The sequence below is a fragment of the Bos grunniens genome, chromosome 15 (assembly GCF_055505025.1).
Source record: "Bos grunniens cultivar Pamir isolate PY7600 chromosome 15, Bosgru_T2T1.0, whole genome shotgun sequence".
NCBI classification, from domain to species: Eukaryota; Metazoa; Chordata; class Mammalia; order Artiodactyla; family Bovidae; genus Bos; species Bos grunniens.
Genome location: NC_141179.1, coordinates 33,168,703 through 33,189,669, shown reverse-complemented (window position 1 = coordinate 33,189,669; position 20,967 = coordinate 33,168,703). Strand labels below are relative to the sequence as shown.

The following is a 20,967-nucleotide window of genomic DNA, read 5'->3' as shown; positions in this document are numbered from 1 at the left end:
TGACCAGAGAGGAATCTTGCGGTGGGCAGGAATGGCCAGGCCCTAGTACTCATGCCATGCTCAGTTATTGGCTGGGAACCCATGTTCTTGGCTTGAACACTGAGGCAGACCGAAAAGGCAGTGCAGCTGCCACAGATAGCTATTCTGAGAGCAGTAGGTGAGCTGGAAGATGTACGTGGGGTTCCTGTTGTCAAGAATTGCTGGCACTCTAGCAAGCCCTAATAGCTACAGCAGAACTTTCAGTGTAATTATTCTATTAGGAACTGGGTAAGAAACTTCAGGAAAAAAGGAGGCAATAGTAATGGGGGAAGGGAGAATATTAAGGCCAAGTAGTCAGGAGAGGGCCGTTCTCACTTCACTGCCATTAACTAGCTGTGTGACCTCCAGCCCTGTCCCTGAACTCACTGTGCCTTTATTCTCTAGTCAGAGTTAGATGATTGGACTTAATCAGGGATTTTCTTAAACTTTACTGTGTTTCACAATCACCCAGGGGCTTGTAAAAACATAGATTTCTGGTCCCACACCCAGAATTTCTGTTCTGAGAAATCTTGAGTGAGGCTGGAGATGGTCTTTCTAACAAGTTCCCAGGCTCTGCTGCTGGTTGGGAGCCCACACTTTGAGGAACACTAGACTAGACCCTGATGCTGGGAAAGATTGAGGGCAGGAGGAGAAGGGGGTGACAGAGGATGAGATGGTTGGAAGACATCACTGACTCAATGAACAGGAGTTTCAGCAAACTCAGGAGAGAGTGAAGGACAGGGAAGCCTGGTGTGCTGCAGTCTATTTGTTCTCAAAGAGTCGGACACAACTTAGCAACTGAACTGAATTGAACGACTGAAGAACAACAGTACTAGATGCTCTCCAACGTCATTTCAAACTCATAAATACTATGTGCTTGTGATTTAGCTACATGACTTGAAAACAACCACTGCTACAGTTACTTATATCCATCTCTTCCTGCCCCTTTATAAGCTAATATAAATATTGCCTTTATTATTGCCAGGAGAAATATCAATAACCTCAGATATGCAGATGACACCATCCTTATAGCAGAAATTAAAGAAGAACTAAAGACCCTCTTGATGAAAGTGAAAGTGGAGAGTGAAAAAGTGGGCTTAAAGCTCAACATTCAGAAAACGAAGATCATGGCATCTGGTCCCATCACTTCATGGCAAATAGATGGGGAAACAGTGGAAACAGTGGCTGACTTTATTTTTGGGGGGCTCCAAAATCATTACAGATGGTGATTGTAGCCATTAAAAGATGCTTACTCCTTGGAAGGAAAGTTATGGCCAACCTTGACAGCATATTGAAAAGCAGAGACATTACTTTGCCAACAAAGGTCCATCTAGTCAAGGCTATGTTTTTTCCAGTAGTCATGTATGGATGTGAGAGTTGGACTATAAAGAAAGCTGAGCACCGAAAAATTGATGCTTTTGGACTGTGGTGTTGGAGAAGACTCTTGAGAGTCTCTTGGACTGCAAGGAGATCCAACCAGTCCATCCTAAAGGAGACCAGTCCTGGGTGTTCATTGGAAGGACTGATGTTGAAGCTGAAACTCCCAATACTTTGGCCACCTGATGTGAAGAACTGACTCATTTGAAAAGACCCTGATGCTGGGAGGGATTGGGGGCAGGAGGAGAAGGGGATGACAGAGGATGAGATGGCTGGATGGCATCACTGACTCGATGGACAAGAGTTTGGGTGAACTCTGGGAGTTGGTGATGGACAGGGAGGCCTGGTGTGCTGTAGTTCATGCATGAGCAAAGAGTCGGACACGACTGAGTGACTGAACTGAACTATCTATGTAATAACTGTATTGATAACATAGCATTAAATAAAAAATATCAAATGATTTCTTACCATGTGATGGATATTGTGCCAAATACAAAGAAAGTATCCTTTATAATTTGAGTTAAAATACTGACAGAAGAGCCATCAGCAGCAGCATTGATGACATGTATTGAATATACACAATGTCCTGGACTCTGTGCTAGCTCCCTAGGTCTGTTATCTCATTAGTGTGAGTACATGATTAACTATGATGTTAAGACAGTTATAAGGAAGGAGCAATGACATCTATCTTCAGTGCAGATAGATGAAGTAGGGGAGGAAGAAGCTGTGCAAGGAGTAACATGAGCAGTCTGGCAGCCAAGTGTAAATGGTGAAGTCTTAGCTTAGACTAAAGGTGTTTTGGGGGTGAGAAGGAAATGCTGTTTGTGTGAGTGGGAGAAAGGAATGGAATAAATTCAGACTTGCAGTTCGAGTCTACGAAGCTCACATACTTGACAACCTTAGCTTAGAGGAGTCTACTACACCACGTGGTGTGTAAATAAACACCAGTAGATTATTTTACTGGAGGGAAAAGGAAAGAGAGAGGTTAAGAATGGAGGACCTGTCTCAGTTCTGCTAAAGTGTTACCTATATAGCCTTGAGCAAGCCACTGAGCACTCTCAGCATCCTGTTCTTATCTCTACAAGAACGTAGCACTCACCGCGCCTGTCTTAAAGGACGGTGAGAATAAAGCAAGAGCACTTTGTTCATCACAAATCTCTATGCATCAGTGTGACACTATTAACAAGAAAGCTGTATTGTATTTTTAGATTTTTCAAAACAGTTCCAGCTTTCTGCTTTGGTGACGAGTTTCACTCTTTGCCCAAAGACCAGAATGCCTGTGGAGAAAGGTCTGGCCTTTATCCATTTGTCTGTGGGGTGTCGTGCACTTTAGGAATGTAGAAAAGGAATCCTCTGTTTTGTGACTTAACACGCCAGGAGTTCCCTACCCACATGAAGTTGATTGTCTTCTCCTGGCTAATTGCAAATAGGAGACTCCCAGAGTTGGTCCATGTGATGCTCTGTGGTGTAGGACAATAAAAGGATGACATGAACAGATTGAAACACCAAGACATGGTTGGCCAAAACATGTTGTAGTTAATATGTCCCAGGAGCTCAATTGGCTTCTTTCTCTGGTTGGAGCCTAAAGGAACAAAGGAAGGAAGAGGAGAATCCAATCCAATTTAAAAAATGCAGCTCAGCTAAGGTCAAGGCTCTTGTTCTAGGAATCTTTCATTAACCACTTGAAGGCAGGTTCAGAATGGGTTAATATATGCCTTGACCTCTGGCATTAGAAAGATATTGGCGAGGGAAAATCATATTCTTAGCCAGAGAAAAAGCAGGAAACTTTGTCTACACTTCAATTAACAGATGTGTATAGAGTTGATATTTGGAAAATTGAGTGTGTCCACAAGTGCTGTGGAAGCTGGTTATTTTGGGATACTTTGCTTTTACGGGTTATCATTACCTTAAGCAGATGGATGAATTAAATTTGAAGGCATCCAAAGACTGGATTGTAGGAAATAATTAAAAATTCAGAGGGGACCATTCTCAGAGTAGATAATTTCAATTTACATTTGATTTTAGAGTTTTATCCTAACTTCTTCTCAGTATATTTACCTATGCATTAGTAATTTGTTGGAATGAACATTAAAATAGACCAACCTTCTCTGTGTTCTCAATGCCTCAAGTGGAGTAAAGGTGGGTGAGAATTCCGTTTTGGACTCATAGAGTGTAAGATGACTCACACACATGCAAGCGGAAGTGTGGAGAATATGAAAAACCTTAAAAGCCATTCCTTCAACACTCAATTGTCTCCTGAGCCAGAGTCTTATTACTCTTAGCCGTGAGGGATCTAGACACCTCCACATTTCTTCTTGGATGCTCCATTATCACAGCAAACCCAGTGTATCTGAAACAGAACTCATTTTCTGCCTCAACACATTGGCTTTATTTTTGCCATCTCTGTTTCTGCTGTTGATTTCGTCATTTTCTAAGGCACCCAGGTCCTAAACCTCACAGGTAATCTAGGCTCCTCTCTCTCCCTTTTTACCTAGATCAACCACAGATCAAGCTTAGCTTTGTAATGACCATTCTGCAATCCCTTCTCTTTCCAATTCATCTGTTACCTCTCCGGTTTAGTCCGACATCCCCAGGTTTTCTTTACATCTAGAAACCAGCCATCTTGACTGCAGACTCTCTCAGCCTTTAGTTCATTCTTTGTATTACTTCCATGTTATCTTTCAAAACTAGTGCTCTGCAGGTATCCTCTTTCAACTCAAAATTATTTCTTGAGTCACCATTTTTGGTAGAGACTATTAGATGACTCCCAGTGTCCATTATTTCTCAGGAACAAAACCCTAGACCATCTGCTCAACTCAGAAACCCACCTTTCCCGGGTTTCCTAGCAGGTGTATTATGTCATGTGGCCAAGGTCTGCCCCATGAGACGTAAGCAGAATCTTATGTGTCTTTTGCATTGTTTCTTTCAAAAGGAGCAGGTTCATCATTCCCCTTTCCGATGCTGGAATGTGACCATATGGCTGGAACTCTGTTCTGAATTGAGGGTGGGTGTTAGCTCTGAAGGTGGTTAAACAGAAAGACAGAAAGAGACTGAGTCTCTGACTTCATGGAACTGTCATACCAAGCCTGGACTAATTCTGGACCTTTTTGTATTTACAGGGAAAAATAAACATATGTATATATTTAATCCACTATCCTAAGGGTGTGTTACTTTACAGGTGAATGCAAATCTGGACCAGTGTCCCCAGGATACAGGGAGTTCTTAATATTTACTGCAGAAACTTGGACTGCCTCTAAGCCTATTTCTACAATGTTTCTCCTACCAGTAACATTCCTTGTGATCAAGTTGTTGTACTCCAAATGTGCTATGCATTCTCCTGCTTGTGGAATTTAATACCTCAGCGACCCTGACATTCATTTACTTCCATAGCACCTATTAAATATTTTGCATTGAGACGCAAATAAATGACAAGATAATGGACTTTTCAAAATGGAAGGGATTTAAATTCTGTCTAATTCAAAAATTTCTATACAGTAAAGGAAAATTCTCTGTATCCTTGGTGCTCATAGTATATTTGCTGACTGGCAGCATTTTAAAAGACTCTGGGTGATTCAAATGCACCTTCAAGTTTGAGAAGCATCTCATCTGTAGCATCTCTAATCACATGTCATTCAACTGCTCCTTAAGTTGCTCACAAATATATAAAGCACCTTAGCTTGTGCCTGAACAGCTGTAATTGCTAGCAAGCCATTCTGCAGCATAAGCTACAAACTGGTTCCTTGGAATTTCACTGTGACTTCCCTATTTCTGGTTTCTAGAATAATGATAAATAATATGACAGAATAATAACAATAAATAAACACCACAATAATTTTAAGATAGCTCTCATTGGGTTAAACCTTCTCTTTTCAAAGGTGAACAACTCATTTGAATTGGCATTCTTTATCTAACCTGATTTTTAGACATTTTGTCTGTTTTAATTTGATCATCTGTTAGTGCCCTAATTAAAATACAAAACCAGAATTCAGTATTATTCCCTGAGTGTGTGGAACTAAATGCTGCAAGAAACAGTGAACTCTAACTCCCTAAATCTGTAGCCTATTACATGCAAAGTTCAGTCCATCACCATCGTTTTGATGATGTTCCAATGATATTTTTATTTATATATTATAAAAATAATTTTTGAATTAAAGTATGCTTAAAAAGGGAGGGGGGCTTCCCAGGTGCCACAGTGGTAAAGAATCCGCCTGCCAATGCAGGAGATGCCAGAGATGTGGGTTCGATCCCTGGTTTGGGAAGACGCCCTGGAGGAGGAAATGGCAACCCACTCCAGGATTTTTACTGAGAAAACCTGTGGACAGAGGAGTCCATGGGATCCCAAAGAGTCAGACATGACAGCAACTGAGCACACACAGGCCGAAAAGTTTCAGAAATCACATCTTGTTTGTTATTTGTTTTAATCGGGAAGATCTGTGTGTGAGTCAAGATCTTGTTTTATTTTTCTTTCTAGAGTTTCCTCTGCTACCACCACAACCTAAAATCTGTGTGTGTGTGTGTGTGTGTGTGTGTGTGTGTGTCTATGTTTGAGCTCTCTTCAGTGTAAGTCTGTTTCTACCTTCCTGTAGGACACTTTCTTTTGAGGAACTGACCTCCAACACTCCTCTTTTGAGGAGTCTGAACCTCTGACTCAACAGCCTTACCTAACTCATCTTTCTGCCCTTTTTGTAGTTATGAATATATGCTTTACTACCCTTTTAGAGAGAGATCTCCTTGACAGATGGAATTCATAGCTCCCATAACACCAAGCACAATGAACAACTTCCACTAGACACTAAAGAAATATCTTTAAGTGAATGATTCACTGTTTATCCACTGGAACACAGGACATTACTAGGTTAGACTTCAGCAGAATGAGCTGGAATAGACAAATGAGTAAAATACCAGCATTCCTCTTGCTATCTTTAGGTGAAATGTATAGCTCCCTCCGGGATTGTCCCAACAAAGGAGCTGACCCAGTTTAATAGAGTATAAATATAGTGTGTTCCCAAAAAGTCCCCAAACACTAGATATACAAAAATGTGTCCTCAGTGTTTCAAGTGATACAACGAATACAGATTGACCCACTTAAAATGAGCCTTTTTACACAAAGTGATTTCTATTCAAACTAGGACCATCCAGCAAAATTCTTGTATCTGTGGTCCAGGGTGATTCCTCTCCTTTACTCTGGATTTTGAATTCAGAGATTTTGAAGATTTGTGTTTACCCAAATTAAAAATCAAGGCCAGCAGACAAGCAGAAAGCACACAGCGACAAAATTTTTTTAAACAAAAATGCAGGTCTTAACAAGAAATAGAGATAAATGTAGATGAAGAGAAACCTCTCACTTTAGCATTTTCCATCTTTTTTATAGTCTTAGTTTGTACAGCCTCACTCAGGACACTATTTTTATCTTCCAGATATTTTGTCTGAGGTTAGAAAGCTGTCACTGGGCAAATATTTTTGTCCTGATTATTGTTTCAAGGACTATTCATAAACATCAGTACCTGGGGAAAAAATACCATCATGTATTTCCTCCTAGTTGTAGAATATTAAGGAAAAAATGGGCCACTTTGCTGAAATAGACAAGCATACATCTTGAGAAGTATTAGTCTTATCTTGCTCTAATTAAATAAGTAAGATTTTATAAGAATATTAGTGGCACATCTTAGATCTAGGGGAAGTTCGCACCCACCCTCTGTTATCCCCTCAACTTACCCCAGCAAGGAGAAGTTCTAGTATAATAATTGGTAGAGGGTGGAGTTTTTTTTTTTTGCATTGTTCCCTCTTCTGACTATTCCTCCCACGACCCTTATGTTCTCAAGTTGGCTGAGGCCATCTCCCATTTGAGAGGGCTCCACTACCTTGGAAGGACCAGTAGGATTGAAGGGCAGTGCAGAACAATGGGGAATGGAATTAAATAACCGGAGAGCTCGTCTCTAGCCTTAGGAACCAGGGCGCCCTTTTTTTTTTTCCCCCACTTTGAAGTAGTAAAAGCAAGCTAAATGAAAAAACCAGTCTCCTATTGATGGAAGATTTGGGTTGCTTCCAATCTCTTGCTATTACTAACAATGCTGCAATAGATATTCGTGAATATCATTTTGCATGTGTCCTAGTATAACTCTAGGATACATTCCCAGAAGTGGAATAGCTGGGTCAAAGGGCATATGCATTTGTGATTTTAATAGATATTACTAAATTGCCCTCCCTAGGGGTTATAACCATTTACATTCCCACCAGCAATATATGAAAGTCACTCTTTCCCTTTAGCCTCACTGAGCGATTGCATCACGCTTTTGGATTTTTGACAATCTGATAAGTGAAAAATAGTATCTCAGTGTAGTTTTAAAACTGCATTTTACTTATGAGTAGTTTCGTGTATTTAAAAGTAATTTATACTTCCTTTTATATTCTTTGCTCATTTTCTTACTGGCTTTTATTAAAATGTAGGAGCTCTTTATATATTTGGGAGATAAATTCCTTTTTTGGGTATTTGTTGGAAATACTTTAACTCAGTTTCAATATTTATATTTTTCTTTGTTTAATGCTATTCTTTCATACTTAACTTTTCTTTCACTTTCATGTAGTCAAATACAACAATTTCAAAAATTGGGATATTTTGGTTTATATTTAGATTGGCTTTTCCCTACCCAAGCCTATGATGGAATCCTTCCATGTTTTATTTCAGTATTTTTATGGTTTCATGCTTTATATTTAAATCTTGATCCATTTGGAATTTATCCTTGTTTGAAGTGTGATATGTGAATCTCATTGTTCCAAAAACATTTATTGGCTCTTCCGTTTCCCTCTCTGGTTTGAGATGCCGCTTTTGTTGTATAATATCTGTCTCTATTTCTGAATTTTATTTTTTTCTTTGACTCTGTTGATCTCTGTATGCAGTAGTGGGATTTAAAATACATATGAAATCAAATAGATAATTTCTCTTCGTTGCTTTTCCATTTCAAGAATTCTCTAAATATTGTTTTATATGAATTTTTAAAATTAACTCATTTAAAAAAATATTGGTAATCTTAATGGGATTACATTATTTTTAATTAGGTTAGATAAAATTGACATCTTTATGATCTTGATTCTCCCTATGTAAATTATGTATGTTTTTCCATTTGTTAAATTTTGCTATCTCTAGTTAATTTTAAGAAGTTTCCTTAATATGTCTTGTGTTAATTTTCTTAGGCATTTTATCTTCGTGTTGCTATTATAAATGGGATTTTTTTTCTTCCATTAAATGTTCCAGCTGGCTATTGTTTACATAGATGAGAATCATTGATTAATTCATATTAATTGTATATCTGCACTGGCTTGTTTTTTTGTTTATATTTCATTCAGTTTATTCTTTTGGACTTTTTCAGATTATCATCAAACACCTTCAAGTGCTGGATTATATGTCTTCTTCCTTGTTTTAAATTTTGTACTGCTAGCTTTTTTTTTTCTGTTCCAGTTGTGTTGGCTAGTACCTCCCATACAGTGTTAAGTAATAGTGATGATGGTGGACCCATTCTTTATGTTTTTAGTGGGAATTCCTCTATGGAATTGCAATTAAGAATGATGGTTGATTGGAGCTAAGATGGAAATATTTAATTATATTAAGAAGGTACCTGACTCTTTTATTGAGGTTTTTTTAAATCAAGAAAGAATGATGACTTTTTTAAAAATCAGGTTTATTGAAGTACAATTTTCATGCAGTAAAATTAAGATTTTTAGGTCTAGAGCTCGGAAAATTATGACTAATGTATTGCAGTTCACTAATTATGAACACATTAAAGATATGGAATATCTTTGACACCACAAAAAGTTAGTTTCCTTGTGACACTTTATATAATCAATTTCTGCAACATCCTCACCCTTGTCAACCCTGATCTGATATTTTTACCCATGATTTTGCTTCATCCAGAATAAATGAAATTATACTGTATATAACTTTTTTGTATCTTCATCCTTTTATATTCTTTTGAAATAGTCATATTACTGTATTTATGAAGTTTTTTTTTTTTTAATTGAGGAGTCTACTGTATGGATGTACCACATTTTGTTTATCCATTCACCAGTTGACAAACATTTGGAATGTTTCTAGATTTCAGCTTGTTATAAATAACCTACATATCTTTGTGTGTGCTTATGCCTTCATTTATTTGAGGTAAATATTTAAAAGGAAGAATATGAGTTGTACGGTAAGTGTGTGTTTAACAGAGATTTCCAAACCGTTTTCCCAAGTGGTTATATAATTTTGCATTCACATCAACAATATATGAAAATTACAGTCAATATGTACTCCTTCTAACCTTTGTTTTATCTTTCTTTGGGGGTGGGGGGGAGTCATTTTGTAGGTGTCTAGCAGTATCTCATTGTGACTTTAATTTGCATGTCTTTAATGATTAATAATGTTAAACATCTTTTCATGTGCTTCTTTGCCATCTGTATCTATTCTTTGGTGAAATATCTGTTCAAATATTTTGCCCATCTTTTAATTGGGACTTTTGTCTTCTTCTAATTATTTGAACAGCTTAATGAAGTATAATTAAAAAACAGTAGACTGCATGTATTAAAAGTACACAAATTGATAAGTTTTGACAGATGTATATAACCATCACCAAAATCAGGATAATGAATATATCTGTTACCCCTAAACGTTTCTTCTTGACTCATTATAATTCTTCTCTCCCACACTTCCCAACTCTAACGCTCATCCCCAGGTAACCAAGGACATGATCTCTGTCCCTAAAGATTAGGTTGCATTTTCTAGAATTTTATATAAATGGAATCATGCAGCACATACTCTTTTCTCTTTTAGGGTGGCTTCTTTCATTGGCATAATTATTTTGAGATAAGTCTATGTTGTTCCATGGATTAATGGTTTATTCCTCTATATTGCTGAGTAGCATTCAAGTACAAAGGAACCATAATTTAATTACCCATTTGTCTGTTGGTGGACCTTTGGCTTATTTCCACATCTTGAAATTTATGTACAAATTCTTGTGGGAACATATGTTTTCAGTTGTCATGGGTATGTATCTGTGAGTGGAATTGTTATATCACATGGTTAATGGCAATCCACTCCAGTATTTTTGCTTGGAGAATCCCATGGACAAGAGGAGCCTGGTGGGCTACAGTCCATGGGGTCACAAAGAGTCGGGCACGACTGAGCGACCTTACTTACTTACTTCATGTCTAACTTTTTGAGAAACTCCAACAGAAGTTTTTCACAGCAGCGGCACTGTTTTATATTCCCACGAGCAAGGTACAGGGATCCAGTTTGTCCACATCCTTGCCACGTATTTTCCTTTTTATTTTTTAAACTAATTTTTATTAGAGTATAGTTGCTTTACAGCGTTTGCTTGAATCAGTCATACATATACATCGATCTCCTCCTTTATGGATTTCCTTCCCATCTAGGTCACCACGGAGCCCTGAGTAGAGTTCCCTGTGCTCTGCTATATGTTCTAATTAATTATCTATTTTATGCATAGTATCAACCATGTATGTCAATCCCAATCTCCCAATTCATCCCACGCCACTTCCTACTTGGTGTCCATGTGTTTTTCTCTACGTCTGTGTCTCTATTTCTGCTTTGCAAATAGAGATAATGCCTGTTCTGTGCATTATCCTTTCAATTTGTGGATAGCATCCTTTGATTCACAAAAGTTTTTAGTTTTATTGAAGTCTGGTTTATCTGTTTCCTCGTTGGTTATTTACTTTAAGTGACATGTTTAACAAACCATCGTGCGTGCATGCTAGGTAGTGTCAGTCGTGTCCGACTCTTTGCCACCCTGTGGACTGTAGCCCACCAGGCTCCTCTGTCCATGGGATTCTCCAGGCAAGAATACTCGAGTTGGTTGCCATGGCCCTTCCAGGGGATCTTCCTGACCCAGGGATCGAACCCACGTCTCTTAACATCTTCTGCATTGACAGGCAGGTTCTTTACCACTAGCACCACTTTTATCTAGTCTAGAGTCACAGAAATTTACTTCTACGTGTTCTTCAAAGGGTTTTATGGTTTTAATTTTACATGTAGGTCTGATGTATTTGAATTAATTTTTGTAAATGGTGTACGGTAGGTGTCCAGTTTAAGTCTTTCGCATGTGGATATCCAGTTGTTCCAGCACCATTTGTTATAAGGTCTATTCTTTTTCTCAGTTGTTTAGCACTCTAGTCATAAATTAACTGACCACGGATATATAGGTTTGCTTCTCGTTTGTAGTTTATTGATCTTTATGTCTATTTTTATGCCAGTTCTACATTGGCATAAAATTAGTATAGCTGTGCTTTAATGAGTTTTGAAATCAGGCAGTGTGAATCCTCCTGTTCTTTTTCTCTAAGTGTTTTGAATATTCTGGTTTCTTCACATTTTCATGTGTATTTTTACATTAAAACACATTGGAATTTTGATAGTTTGCCTCAGATCTGTAGATCAATTTGGAGAGCATTACTACAAATAATATAATATATTCCAATCCATGAAACATGAGGCATCTATTTATTTAGGTGTTTTTTTTTAATTAGAGGATAATTGCTTTACAATATTGTGTTGGTTTCTGCCATATATCAACATGAATTAGCCACAGGTGTATATATATTTAGGTGTTCTTTAACATCTTTCAACAAAGTTTTGTGGATTTTTAGTGTGCGATTATCAAGCTACTTGTGCTAAATTTATTCCTAAGTATTTTATTTTTCTTATCCATGGGGATGGTCTTGATCCCTGTCTCCTGTACAATGTCACGAACCTCAGTCCATAGTTCATCAGGCACTCTATCTATCAGATCTAGGCCCTTAAATCTATTTCTCACTTCCACTGTATAACCATAAGGGATTTGATTTAGGTCATACCTGAATGGTCTAGTGGTTTTCCCTATTTTCTGGGGAGGCCTTACAAATAGCTGTGAAAAGAAGAGAAGTGAAAAGCAAAGATGAAAAGGAAAGATATAAACATCTGAATGCAGAGTTCCAAAGAATAGCAAGAAGAGATAAGAAAGCCTTCTTCAGCGATTAATGCAAAGAAATAGAGGAAAACAACAGAATGGGAAAGACTAGGGATCTCTTCAAGAAAATCAGAGATACCAAGGGAACATTTCATGCAAAGATGGGCTCGATAAAGGACAGAAATGGTATGGACCTAACGGAAGCAGAAGATATTAAGAAGAGATGGCAAGAATACACAGAAGAACTGTACAAAAAAGATCTTCATGACCCAGATAATCACGGTGGTGTGATCACTGATCTAGAGCCAGACATCCTGGAATGTGAAGTCAAGTGGGCCTTAGAAAGCATCACTATGAACAAAGCTAGTGGAGGTGATGGAATTCCAGTTGAGCTATTCCAAATCCTGAAAGATGATGCTGTGAAAGTGCTGCCTCAATATGCCAGCAAACTTGGAAAACTCAGCAGTGGCCACAGACTGAAAAAGGTCAGTTTTCATTCCAATCCCAAAGAAAGGCAATGCCAAAGAATGCTCAAACTACCACACAATTGCACTCATCTCAGATGCTAGTAAAGTAATGCTCAAAATTCTCCAAGCCAGGCTTCAGCAATATGTGAACCGTGAACTTCCTGATGTTCAAGCTGGTTTTAGAAAAGGCAGAGGAACCAGAGATTAAATTGCCAACATCTGCTGGATCATGGAAAAAGCAAGAGAGTTCCAGAAAAGCATCTATTTCTGCTTTATTGACTATGCCAAAGCCTTTGACTGTGTGGATCACAATAAACTGTGGAAAATTCTGAAAGAGGTGGGAATACCAGACCACCTGATCTGCCTCTTGAGAAATTTGTATGCAGGTCAGGAAGCAACAGTTAGAACTGGACATGGAACAACAGACTGGTTCCAAATAGGAAAAGGAGTTCGTCTAGGCTGTATATTGTCACCCTGTTTATTTAACTTATATGCAGAGTACATCATGAGAAACACTGGACTGGAAGAAACACAAGCTGGAATCAAGATTGCCAGGAGAAACATCAATAACCTCAGATATGCAGATGACACCACCCTTATGGCAGAAAGTGAAGAGGAACTACAAAGCCTCTTGATGAAAGTGAAAGTGGAGAGTGAAAAAGTTGGCTTAAAGCTCAACATTCAGAAAATGAAGATCATGGCATCTGGTCCCATCACTTCATGGCAAATAGATGGGGAAACAGTGGAAACAGTGTCAGACTTTATTTTTCTGGGCTCCAAAATCACTGCAGATGGTGACTGCAACCATGAAATTAAAAGACACTTACTCCTTGGAAGGAAAGTTATGACCAACCTAGATAGCATATTCAAAAGCAAAGACATTACTTTGCCAACAAAGGTCCGTCTAGTCAAGGCTATGGTTTTTCCTGTGGTCATGTATGGATGTGAGAGTGGGACTGTGAAGAAGGCTGGGTGCCGAAGAATTGATGCTTTTGAACTGTGGTGTTGGAGAAGACTCTTGAGAGTCCCTTGGACTGCAAGGAGATCCAACCAGTCCATTCTGAAGGAGATCGGCCCTGGGATTTCTTTGGAAGGAATGATGCTAAAGCTGAAACTCCAGTACTTTGGCCACCTCATGCGAAGAGTTGACTCATTGGAAAAGACTCTGATGCTGGGAGGGATTAGGGGCAAGAGGAGAAGGGGACGACAGTGGATGAGATGGCTGGATGGCATCACTGACTCGATGGACATGAGTCTGGGTGAACTCTGGGAGTTGGTGATGGACAGGGAGGCCTGGCGTGCTGCGATTCATGGGGTCGCAAAGAGTCGGACAGGACTGAGCGACTGATCTGATCTGATTTTATTTTTATGCTGTTGTAACTTAATTATTTTCTTAATTTAATTTTTGGAATGTTCACTATAAAGGTATAGAAATACAACTAATTTTTGTATATTGATCTTATATTCTGCAACTTCATTAAAACTGCCTCTCTCTATATAAGAGATACTGGTTTACATATTTTTTTTCTGGCAATATCTCTTTCTGCTTTTGGTGCTAGAATAATATTCAATACATAGAATGAATTGGAAAGTGTTCCCTTCTATTTTTTGGAAGAATTTAAGAAATATCGATGTTCATTTTTCATTAAATGTTTGGTAGAATTCACTGTAAAGACATCTAGCCCTGGACTTTTCTTTGGGGGAAATTTTTTTCTATTACTAAGTCATTCTCTTCCTTTGTTATATATACGCATAGATTAAATTTTTACTTCTTATGTTAGTATTGGTAGTTTGTGTATTTCTAAAATTTTTTTCTGTTTCATGTAGGCTTCTTAGGTTTGAGGCTTCCCAGATGGCTCAGTGGTAAAGAATCTGCCTGCCAAGCAGGAGGTGCTGGTTCTTTCCCTGGGGCAGGAAGATCCCCTAGTGAAGGAAATGGCAATCTACTCCAGTATTCTTGCCTGGGAAATCCCATGGCCAGAGGAGCCTGGTGGGCTGCAGTCCATGAGGTTGTAAAAAGAGTTGAACATGACTTAGAGACTAAACAACAACAACTTATGTTTTATCTATGTTAATTATTCATATTCTTCTCTTTTAATCCTTTTTACTTCTAAAATATTAGTAGTAGTGTCTTCAATAATTTTAATTATTTCAGTTTTCTCACTTTTTCCCTTGGTTGGTCTATCTAGTTTTCTTGGTCTTTTCAAAGAACTAACTTTGGGGTTTCATTATTTTTTTCTACTATGTTTCTATATTCTGTTTTGTTGATTTCTGTACTTATTTTATTACTTTATTCCTTTTGCTTTCTTTGGATTTACTTTTTTTTTAACTTAAAAATACATTTGTTACTTCACAGTGTCTGTGGGTCAGAAATTTGGGCATAGTCTAGCTGGGTTCTCTGCTCAGGGTCTCAGAAAGCTGTAAGCGGAGTGTTGACAGGGACTACAAACTCATCTAAGGCTCATTTATAGTCCCTTTCCAAACTCTTTAGTGAATTTCCTTGTAGTCATATGACTGAGATACCCATTTTCTTGTTAGCTATAGATCAGAACCACCCTCAGGTCCTAAAGTCTACTCTCTGATCCTTGGCATATGGGTCTTGTCTCTCAAAACGTGGCAAAATTTGCTCTTCTGTTTCTACAGCGGAAGTTTAGGTTATTGATTTGAGATCTTTCATCTTTTGTAATGTAGATTTTTACAGGTGTAGATTTTCCTTTAAGAATAGCTTTAACTGCACCCCAGAAGTTTTGGTATGGTTGTGCTTTCACCTGTGTTTATTTCAGAGTATTTTCTAACTTCATCTGTGGTATCTTCTTTGACATGTTGGTCATTTGGGTATATGTCATTTAATTGTGTCACATATGTGTGAATATATGAGTTTGTTGCTAATTTCTAGTTTCTTTCTGTAATGGTCAGAGAATGATTGCACTCCTTTTTAATATTTTTTTGAGACTTGTTTTATTGTTTAACATCTGGTTATCCTAGAGAATGTTTCATGTGCTTAGAGAAGAATATTTTGTTCTGCTATTTATAAAATTTTTTAATTGAAGGATAACTGCTTTAAAATACAGTGTTGGTTTCTGCCATACATCAACATCAATCAGCCATAAGTATATATATGTCCTCTCCCTTTTGAACCTCCTCCTTCCTACCTCCTACCCTATCCCACCCTTTTAGGTTGTCACAGAGCTCTGGTTTGAGTTCCCTGAGTCATACAGAAAATTTCCACTGGCTATTTGATATATGGTAGTGTATATGTTGGAGAAGGCGATGGCACCCCACTCCAGTACTCTTGCCTGGAAAATCCCATGGACGGAGGAGCCTGGCAGGCTGCAGTCCATGGGGTCACTAAGAGTCGGACACGACTGAGCGACTTCACTTTCACTTTTCACTTCCATGCCCTGGAGAAGGAAATGGCAACCCACTCCAGTGTTCTTGCCTGGAGAATCCCAGGGACGGGGCAGCCTGGTGGGCTGCCGTCTATGGGGTCGCACAGAGTCGGACACGACTGAAGCGACTTAGCATAGCATAGCATATAGTGTATATGTTTCCATGCTACTCTCTCCATTCTCCTTTCCCCTTTTCCAAGTCCAAAAGTCTGTTCTCTAGACTGCATGTTCTGCTATTTTTAAGTGGAGTGTTCTGTCCATATCTGTTAGGTCTAGTTGGTTTATACTGCTGTTCCAGTCGTCTCTTTCTTTGCTAATTCTCTGTCTAGTTGTTCTAATCATCATTTAAAATGAGGTGTTGAAGTTGCCAATTATTATCATTGAATTGTCTTTTTCTCCCTAAATTATGCTAGTTTTTGCCCTACTGTTGCTGCTGCTGCTGCTAAGTCGTGTCCGACTCTGTGTGACCCCATAGACGGCAGCCCACCAGGCTCCCCTGACCCTGGGATTCTCCAGGCAAGAACACTGGAGTGGGTTGCCATTTCCTTCTCCAATGCATGAAAGTGAAAAGTGAAAGTGAAGTCGCCTGGTCGTGTCCGACTCCTAGCAACCCCATGGACTGCAGCCTACCAGGCTCCTCCGTCCATGGGATTTTCCAGGCAAGAGTACTGGAGTGGGGTGCCATTGCCTTCTCCGACCCTACTGTTAGGTATTTATATGTTTATATTTTCTTGATCGATGGACATTTTTATCATTAAAAAAATATCCTTCTTTGTCTTTAGTAACAGTTTTTGTCTTAAACTTTTTTTCTGATATTAGTGTAGTCACTCAAACTCTTTTGGCTACTATGTGCATGGAATATGTATTTTCCAATCTTTTATTTTCATCCAGTTTGTATCTCTGAATCTACACTGTGTCTTTTGTGGATAGCATATAGTTTGATCATTTTTTTTTTTTTTGAGGTTGTGCTCAGGAGATTAAACAATGCAGTTTGATTGTGTCTTTCAATATATACTATATACATACATACATACATGGCAAGATAGATAAGGGGGAATACAACTGAATGAGAACTGATTGTAACAGGGACCTGGAACAAGAGAATTTCTTTGAGTGGATGCTAGATAGAGTTCTGATCTTTCCTCCAGTTCATGGCAAAAGGCAGCTGGAGGATTATACAGTTTTCAATGCGTAACTGAAGGACTGGCAAGATCAAAAATGGAAAGTAGAACATGCTTGGGAAAGAACAATTGCCTCTGGACCATAAGCTCAGCAAATTCCAGGCTTAGTTTGATCATTTTAAAATACATTCTGCCAGCTATGCTTTTTAATTGAAGAGTTTAATCTAGTTATATTTAATCAAATTATTGACTAGGCAGGATTTACGTCTGTATTGTATTGTTTTCCGTGTCTAATACATGTTATTCTTCCTTCTTCCTCCATAATGCCATCTTTTATGTTAAAAAATATTTCCTAGAATGCATTCCTTTGTCTCTTTTACTATTTTGAGTTATTTTCTTAGAAGTTGCCCTAGGGATTAACATTCTCATTTAAACAGTCTAGTTCAAATCTACAGTTTAATTTCAATAGTGTATGTTATGGATTGAATGAATAATATCTCCCCCAAATTAATATTTTGAAGGCCTAACCTGCAATACAACTGTACATGGAAAAAGGCCTCTAAGGAGGTAATCAAGGTTAAATAAGGGCATAAGAGTGGTTTCTTAATTTGATAGGATTGGTATCCTTAGAGGAAGAGACAGCAGAGGGCTCTCTCCTTGTGTGCACAGAGTAAAGGACATGAGATGACACAGAGAGAGGCTAGCTGTCTACACGGCAGGAAGAGAAGCTTCACCAGAGACCAATTCTGACACCACCTTGATCTTGGAATTCCAGCCTTTAGAACTATAAGAAAATAAATTTCTGTTGTTTAAGGCACCTAACCTAGTCTGTGATAATCTGTTATGGCAGCCTAAACAGACTAATACAGTTTACAAAAACTCGGCTCCTGTATGGCTCCATTCCTAGCTCCTCCTTATGCTGTTATTTTACACTTACACAATCTTTATACTGTGTGCCTATAAACACAGATTTATAATTATTGCCCTATGCACTTGTCTTTTCAGTTAGATAGGAGTTACAAACTAATACATTTATATTGTCTTTTGTTTATTCATGTGAATCTGAATTACATCTAAGATTCTTTCATTTCAGCCTGAGAGATTTCATTTAATATTTCTTGATGAAAGATCTAGCAAAAAATTCTAGATTATCTTGGAATCTCTTAATTTCTCCCTCTTTTCTGAGGAATGATTTTTCTGGCTGTAGGTTCATGGTTGACAGGTTTTTTGTTTGTTTTTCTTTCATCATCTTGAATATGCTATTCCACTGCCTTCTGGCCACCATGATTTCTGATGAGAAATCAACTGTGAATCTTATTAAGTCTTCCTTGTAAGCAATGAGTCACTTCTTTCTTGCTGCTTTCAAGAGTTCTTCCTTTCTTCCTTCCTTTTTACTATCAACAATATGATAATGCGGAGAAGGCAATGGCACCCCACTCCAGTACTCTTGCCTGGAAAATCCCATGGACGGAGGAGCCTGGTGGGCTGCAGTCCATGGGGTCACTAGGAGTCGGACACGACTGAGTGACTTCACTTTATTTTTTCACTTTCATGCATTGGAGAAGGAAATGGCAGCCCACTCCAGTGTTCTTGCCTGGAGAATCCCAGGGATGGGGGAGCCTGGTGGGCTGCCATCTATGGGGTCGCACAGAGTCAGACACTACTGAAGCGACTTAGCAGCATATGATAATGATATGTCTAGGTGTGGTTCTTTTTGAATTTATCCTAGTAAAAGTTTGTTGAATTTCCTAGATGTGTAGATTAATGATTTTCATCCAGTTTGGGAAGTTTTTAATCATATTTCTTTAATTGTCTTCTGTTCCTTCTTTCTTCCTTCTTTTGCAGTTCCCATTATTCATGTTAGTCTTAATGATGTCCCAAAGGCCTCTAAGACTGTGTGGTTTTTCTTGATTCTTCCTCTGCCCCATTTCCTCAGATTGGAAAACTTCAGTTGATTTACCTTCAAGTTCACTAATCTGCTGGCGCAAATCTGTTTAGTGTTTCCATTGAATTTTACTTTCAACTGTTGTATTTTTCAACTCCAAAATTGTTATTTGGTTCTTTCTAAATAATTTCTATCTCTTTATTAACATTCTCTATTTGGTAAAACATAATGCTCATTTTTTCCTTCCATCCTTTAGACATTTTTTTTTTTTTTAGTTCTTTGAACATTTTAAAAATGGCTGTTTTAAGATCTATGTCTGCTAAATTCAATTTCTGGACCTCCTCAGCAGTTTCTATTGTCTGTTTTTTCCCCTGGATATGAACCATACTTACTTGTTTCTTTCCATGTTTCATAAATTTTTATTGAAAACTGGACATTTTTGAATAATAGAATATGGCAACTCTCAAAATCAGATTTTCCTCTTTGTTCAGGGCTTTTTGTTTTTGCTTGTTGTAGTTGTTTGTTTACATACTGTTCTGAACTAATTTTATAAATTCTTGATTTTAATGAAGTCCGCTTAATCAATTTTTTACATTATGGATGATGCATTTGGTATCATATATGACAAATCTTTGCCTAATCCAGTGTTCTATTTTCTTTAGACTTTTTGTAGTTTTGGGCTCTTACAGCTTTTCAAAAATGATTTTAGATTTTTATCTCAGTCTATGATCCATTTGATTTAATTTTTGTAAATACAATGTACGAATTGAAGGTTTGTTTCTTTGCTTGCTTGCACAGGAATATCTGATTCTTCCAGAACCTTTGTTGGAAAGACCGTTATTTTTCTACTAACTTGCCTTGCACCTTTATCTAAATTCAGTTGACCAATGTAGGCATTTCAGAACTCCCTCTTTTATTCCATTTATCTATTTTTAGGCTATCTTTGTAGCAAAACCTTGTTTTGACTCTTGTCAATTCAGTTTTGAACTCAGGTCATGTAAGTCTTCCTGCTTTATGCCTTCTTAAAGTTATGCTATTTTAAAGTTGTCATGGCTATTCCAAGTTACTTATATTACCAAATTTCAGAATCCATTAAAAGTACCTCTAAATCATGTATTTTATTAGTATTTCATTGTATATATACACAGTTCAATTTTGGGAGAATTTCTTAACAATATTGATTGTCCTAATCTATGAAGACAGTCTGTTTCAGTTATTTTCTAAATTTTGATGTATGTTTATAGCCTAGAGTGTGATCTGTTTTGGTGACTATTTGATGTATTCTTTAAAAAGAATGAGTATTCTGTTGTTTGGGTAAAATATTCTCTATATAAATCACCTAGGTCAAGTTGGTAGTTCAGGTTTCATATTTCCTTACTGATTTTCCTTCTGCATACTTATGAGAGAGGAGTATTGATTTCTCCAAATATAGCTGTGGATTTGTCTATTTCTCCTCTTAGTACTATCATTTTTTGTTGTGTTTTTTGCAGTATCCTTTTATTATCAAATAATATAATCTTTAATACCATGTAATGTCTCTTTATTGCTAATAATAGTACTTGTTCTGAAGTCTACTTTGTCTCTTGTATTAATAAAGCCATTCTAGCTATTAAAAAACTGTTTAAATTAGTAATTTCGTGAACTATGACTTCCATCCTTTTGCTTTTAACCTAAGTTTTTATATTTTAAAAAGGTTTCTTGTAAATAACACATAGTTGAGTCTCATGTTTTTAGCCAATAAGGCAATCAATGTCTCTTAATTGAAATGATTAGAAC

General features: G+C 37.6%; 1 long non-coding RNA gene across 16 annotated transcripts in view; it reads left to right on the top strand.

Annotated features, from left to right (window-relative positions):
• Positions 1-20,967, top strand: part of LOC147357622 (uncharacterized) — a 150,841-nt gene that overhangs the window by 29,786 nt on the left and 100,088 nt on the right. Inside the window, exon 3 of one of the 16 annotated variants that reach the window (XR_015141481.1) lies at positions 8,763-9,301. The exons of the other annotated variants lie outside the window; for them this stretch is intronic. This is a non-coding gene — a long non-coding RNA (uncharacterized LOC147357622). Of the gene's footprint in view, positions 1-8,762; positions 9,302-20,967 lie in introns of those variants that run through there. 16 annotated transcript variants of the gene reach the window in all.